Raw genomic sequence first — 6888 nt, forward strand, 5'->3', positions numbered from 1 at the left:
ATGGTTGCTTGATGGATTTTGGATGTTAATGAGCAATGAGTAAAGTATTGTAGAAAATTACTCACATGTAATTGTAAGCTTTCCTAATCATTATTGTCTTTCAAAGTTCAAATTGGATAATTACGTGTTATTAACTAGACCCAAAGTTCAAAAAGAAAATTCTCGAACTTTATGACTTATTCAAAGCATCCAATTCGACATATAATAGTTAGGAGTGATCTTGACCTCCTTGTAACAATGGTAAATGGTGTCATAATATACGATTCCTTGTTTAAAAAGAACTCAATACCACAGAATTTGGCCAATATGGATGTCGGCATTTTCCCATATCTCAAACAAAATATGCAAAAAACAATTGCATTAATGGTCTGAAAGAATTGTAACATATTTACTATTTAGAAGAACGATATTCTATCATCAAAACCCCCACCTAATATTGGACCACCAAAACAAATGATCAAAGAAATAAACAATGTATGTACCACTAATAATTTCAATCACTACTCAAACTGGACCCAACGGGGCTGAGTTGGAACCAGTATTAAGAATTAATTAATCACGATAAGCACTACAAAGAATATGGCCCCGAAAAGAACTGTGAGTCCATTAACAGTGTTCGGTTTTGCTGAGCTTCGGCACCTGGAGCCAAGGCCCTCTCAGACACTGTGATCTTCAGCTTTTGGCCACCAACGCCACAATGCTGCCCAAAGGCGCAAATGTACCACTTGTTCCCAGGGCTAGCTAGGGTAATTTCGTCGGACCCGGAATCCATTATGCCGTTGTTTGGCTCCTTGATGCAGTTTTCGAAGCCGGAGGCATTCACTTTCACGACGTTGTGAACTCCTTGAGGATAGTTGAATGCTACAAGTGCCAAACATGTCGAGAGATTAGGGGGCCATTCAAGAAAGTATCACAGTTTTGATCGGTCTTCGTATCAGGCTTAATGCTAGCACTAGAGTTTCCAATAGTTCACTATTATCATCCAAGCAATTAGTATTTAACAGTAAACATAGATTACTGGGGTGGATTGTTCACCCACATATCTATGTCGAATCGCTAGATAAACCATCCAAATTGGGTTTGGATCGGTATGCATCGCAGATCCAGAAAATTAAAAAATAAATGATATAAAATAAAATTTAAAATAAGATATGAGGTGGAGATTTAGAAGGGATCTAAAAAAAATTTAGATATGCTTAGAGAAAGGGAAATATATATATATATATATATATATATATATATATATATATATATATATATATATATATATATATATATATATATATATATATATATATATATATATATATATATATAATTGGGATTTTTGGGGAGAACTGGCTGGGACCATACTATCACAGAACCAAGACACTGGTATTTAGTGCTAGCACTTGATGTTTTTACTCTTCACTTTTTTTCACTATTTTTAATAATTATTTGTTGCTTTTTAATAGTTACTGTTAATATTTTAGTATTTGCTTGTTTTAAACACACATTTTCCGGTGGATTATTAAGGAAGTGAGTGAATGAAACCCTTCAAAAAAATACCACATATGGGTACGTTTGGTATGTGTATAAATATTTTTGTGAAAATATTTTCGTATAAATATTTTTGTGAAAATAATTTCATATGGACAAACTCCCTCATGTTATTAGGTATCAGAGTTTTTCACACCAATTGAAAAATGCAGTGGAACAAATTCATATGAAGACAACCTCCACAACTAATCACATGGGCTAATTCTTTTACGTTAAAATATGTTCATCAAAATATTTTCACACGTACCAAACATGTAATTTCATAAACATGCATGGCAAATTGATTGTAAGCACATGAGTTTCCCATAATTCATTTGCAAGTTCCTAACCATCAGATGTCAAGAAACGATGGCCGGGGTTTATTGTTCCTCCACCCAAAGTCGGTTAATGGGCTTTGACAGGAGGATCGTGCTCTCATAGAAGAAGGAACAACATACCCCAACCATCCTTTGTTAACATCGGCTGGTCATTAAACAGTCGCGAGAAGGTAGCAAACTATTGGAAACCCAACATATGGCCCCAAGCACCAAATGTTGCTGACTACATCACTACAAACACCAAAATAATAATGAAATAATGTAGTAAAAAAGTTTGAAAATTTACTTAGTGTGTCTCCAACAATGAATTCTTTGCCCTCAGCCCATGAATTGTAATCGAAGTTGATGGTCCACCCCTTCTCATCTCCAACTACATGGTCCTTAGCCAAGACAATAGCTGGTAAAACAACAATGGCAAAAAGCAAGGCAAGCTTATGAGCCATGGGAACTAGATTCTAGGGTCCTTTATTATGTGGCATTTCAAGCGGAATGGAATTTGAGATATATGGATGCTAATGTCAACAGCTAACGCTTAACCTCGAGTCCGATTCGAACTTCTTTAAAATTCTCAGTTGATTTGGTGCTCCTTACAATTGAGATGGTTCAGAGTATCTAAAGCTTTGGACTGCTTTAAAGCACTTCACAATTGATGTGGTCTACCGTAGTGCCAAGGCTCCTTATATATAGATTTTAAGAAATCATACTAAAGCAATGGTGCATAAATAATTGAATTTAACATTTAGGAGTAATTGAGTCTGGGCGGCATATAAGATCATGGGTTGATGCTTCTTCCTTCTTTTAGTCCCTTGTTACGCGCTTATTTGTATTTGTTTGAAACGTGGCACGTTAAGGTACACAAAAATAACCAATATTTTAGTAAGAATACTGTTAAACAATATTTTCATACAAATAAAATACTCTCTCTCTATTTGGAAAGATCACTAAGAATATTTTTAAGCAATATATTCATACAAATATAATACTCTCTCTCTATTTGGAAAGATCACTTTGCATTGACTGTAGTCATAATTTAATTGATACATTAAAGAGAAATTACAAAAAAAACTCAAGACCTTACCCAACTTAATTTTTTCTCTCACTTTCTTCTTCAAAACAAACTTTCCATTCAAATACCTCTAAGGCAAAAAGTTCTTTTTTAGACGAAAAACCCTTCTTGTATACAAAAATCATTTTGGTCAGATTTGACGTTGCCTTTTGGACTACAGTAGCACATTGCGGGAGCGCACAAGTACCGGACTGCCTTAAGACAACTATCGAACCGAAACTGATTACTGATGGACCGCCCTTTACATGGTGTTGGAGCCTTGGAATCCAGTAACATTTACTGCCGGACGGCCCTTTGCAAATGCCGAACCGCACTTTACACAGTACCGAATCCCTACTGCCAGACCGCACTTTACACAGTGTCGGAGCTCTACTGCCGAACCGCATTTTACACAATGCTGGAGCCCTACTACCAGACCGTACTTACACAGTGTCGGAGCCGCTATTTTTGTGGGATAGAGGAGAGAGAGGCATGTAAGATAAAAGTAGCCATACTACCGGACCGTACTTACACTGTGTCGGAGCCCCTATTTTTGTGGGATAGAGGAGAGGGAGGCGTGTAAGATAAAAGTAAAGGAGGGTAGTTTACGCATTTTTTTTATGGGGGGAGGGGTATTTGCATAGAAATTATATTTTTGGGAAAGTTAGGTTGGGTAAGTTGCATAGAAAGTGTAGTCTTGGGGGCTTTTTTGTAATTTTCCCTACTTAAAAAGAATCTAATATTTTAGTTCGACTACTTACTTTAGAAATAAAACTCTCTCTCTAACTTTTTATCTCTCTCTCCCATTGTAAGATCATTTTACATTGACTAGATAAATATTATATGGAAAAGTATACAGTGAGAAAAAAAACTTCAAAAACAAAATTCTCGAACTTTGTGATACACACAAGCTATCAGATTTTACATCTAATGGTTATAAATAATTATGACCTCTTTATATCAAAGTTAAATGATCTTATTGTATATAATCCCAATAGAATAAATGAAGCCATCCAATTTTACTTCCAATGGTCAAGACTAATTGTGACCACCTTGTGCTATTAATTAAACTTCAATTTCAAAAGAAATTCTTTCGAACTTTGTGACACACACAAGCTATCAAATTTTATATTGGATGGTTATAAATAATTGTGACCTCATTATATTAAAGACAAATGGTCTCATTGTATATAATCCCATGTTATATTTTATTATTAGAGTGGATGACGAAGTGGAATGTTAGCTCAACTTCATTATTTCCATTTGTTGAGTCTCCATAAAATTCGTAGTAAGATGAAAAGCGTTTGTCTTCTCTCTATCTCTCCCGAAATGTCCCTTATGTCCTCTCCATCCCTCCGTGTCCTCTATCTATACATGGAGGAAGTTGTGTATGTGACGTCACCTACATACAAATATACAAAACTCTACTCCTTAGTCATTTGATCTGAATAGACAGTCGGTATCGATCATATCACGATGTCTAACAAAAACACTTTTTTATTTTTAATATTTTTGGTAAACATTTTTAAGTGAATTCAAAAGAAATTTTCTAGAACTTTATGACACATACAAGCTCTAGATTTTACATTTTATGGTTATAAGTATTTATAACCTCCTAATATCAAAGTTAAATGATCTCACTGCAAACAATCTCAATAGAATAAATGAAACCATCCAATTTCATGTCCAATGGTCAAGATTATTTGTGACCACCTTATGCTAGAGGTAAATGGTCTCTCTCGCCCCCATGTTTCTCTCTATCTTCATCTCTCTTTTTCTCTTTGTATGTGAGTGTGCAAATGTCTTGTATGTCGTCTCCATCCCTCTGTGTGTTTTCTCTCTCTATACATGGAGGAAGTTGCGTATTTGACCTCACCTACATACAAATATACGAAGCCCTACTCCCCAGCTGTTCAATCTAAATAGACAGTTGGTATTGATCATATCATGATGTCAGACCAAAACACTTTTTTTATTTTTAATATTATTGTAAACATTTTTAAGTGAAATTTGGGGAAACCCCTCTTCTTATCATGCACACTTAAAAAATAAAAGAAAAAATATTTATGATGCACATAAATGGCCAAAAATCCCTTGCAAGTCTCATAGTAATATGGTAATTTTATTTCCATTTTTTTACTATGTGCTCCCCCATTGGATGAATGCATGACTAAAATTTTGCTACAAAATAATTTATAGTGTAAAATTAAAATAAAAAAATTATTTGAGCTCTCAAATCAAGATTTGATGCTCACGAGTGGACTCTACTCAAATTGAATGGCTAAGAGCAAATGTCACATACGCTTTAACCAGTTCAACTTTTTATTAAACTAGTTAGATGAAATTTTCCAAAAGTAAATATCTGATAGGGACAAAGTTAACTTGCCAAATAATAACTTCAACCATCGATTGGTCAAACCGGGCAGTCCGGTCTGGTTTCACAACTATGATATGGTGGTCCTTTTACTTCTAGTATACCATGCTCCTAAGGGAGTATATAGTACATTTACTCTTTCGGGTAAAAGACCTAATCAAGGTTATCTTTTGATATAAAATTTTCATATCCAAATTAAAATCATCAAATCAATATTCCTAAACAAACAAAAAAAATATTGATTTTAAGACTTTAAAAGATATGACCTTCCAAAAAGTGGACAGTATATGTTTATTATGATGACTTCTTTATTCATGCACTCACAGAGTGTATATAAAAATATGTTTTAATCGCTTAGTGAGGAGCTTACATCCCCAATAGATACTCTTAGGTTTCATTCGAGGAAGTGAACCTACGAGTTTATTGGTAGACTTGAAGAGCCTAATGTAGATGATATCATCAAACAAACCTGGGGTACCTATATTATTTTGGGAAGTGCTGGGTATCAGCTACATAGGAAACTTAATTTGAACAAACATAAACTCAGTGCTTGGAAGAAATCTACCAGATACCAGATTAAGTACAGAATTGATACAGCTGTTATGGATCTTGAGATGTTGGCAAACCATATTCACGAGCAACAACAGTTCTCTGTAGAATTATTGAAACCATATTCAATAGCAACAACAGTTCTCTGTAGAATTATTGAGGGTGATTATTTGGTTAAAGAAAATGCTATCATCGATCATTTTCTTAAGGCTTTCTCTTGTGAGCATAATCTTGAGGTTATCGTGGACAAAGTTCCCTTCAATATGTTATCCACTAATTTGGCAGAGGACCTAAAGAGGGAGGTTTTTGAAGAAGATGTGAGAAAAACTGTTTTTGGGCTAGTAAGTGATATGGCACCCGGACCAGATGGTTTTCTTTCAAATTTTTTGGAATTACTTAAATCAAATCTCTTGTCTATGGTAAAGGAATTTATGTGCAGTGGTAAGAATATCAAAAGTATTAATTCCATATGTATTTCTCTTATTCCCAAAAATGATATCATTGTTGACATAGGAGATATTAGGCCCATTAGCCTTATGTCGAGCCTATCCAAAATTGTTGCAAAAGTCTTGGCCAAAAGACTCAAAGTGGTTGTCCCTTCTCTGGCTTCGGGTGAACAGTTTGCCTTTATTCGTGACAGAATGATCTCATATAGTATTTTGATTGCACAAGAATGCCTTCACTCTAGATCTCTTGAAGGGAAAGCTGGGGTTGTTATCAAGTTTGATACGGATAAAGTCTTTGACAGGGTTGAATGGCAGGTCCTTCAAGAAATCAGGAGGTGTATGGGTTTTGGCACCAATTGGATTTCTTGGATTATGGGTTGTTTTTCTTCGACTCACTTCTCAATCCTAATTAATAGTTGTCCCAGAGGTTTTTTCAAAGCTTCTAGGGGTCTTAGACAGGGTGACCCTCTTTCTTCTTACCTTTTTCCTTGATGGCAGAAGGGTTCAACATGATGTTTAAATATATAGTGAGGAAATAAAGACTAGAGGGGTTCCAAGCTGGGATTAATGGGCATTTTATTTCACATTTACAATATGCTGATGATACTTCGATCTTTT

The 6888-nt window shown here is 34.9% G+C and overlaps 1 pseudogene; it reads right to left on the minus strand.

Moving 5' to 3' along the window:
• Positions 1-568: 568 nt before the first annotated feature.
• Positions 569-2299, minus strand: LOC105421643 (blue copper protein 1a pseudogene; annotated as a pseudogene).
• Positions 2300-6888: the final 4589 nt, after the last annotated feature.

Source organism: Amborella trichopoda, chromosome 12, assembly GCF_054954075.1.
Source record: "Amborella trichopoda isolate Santa Cruz 75 chromosome 12, AtrichopodaSantaCruz75HAP2 v2.0, whole genome shotgun sequence".
Classification (NCBI taxonomy): domain Eukaryota; kingdom Viridiplantae; phylum Streptophyta; class Magnoliopsida; order Amborellales; family Amborellaceae; genus Amborella; species Amborella trichopoda.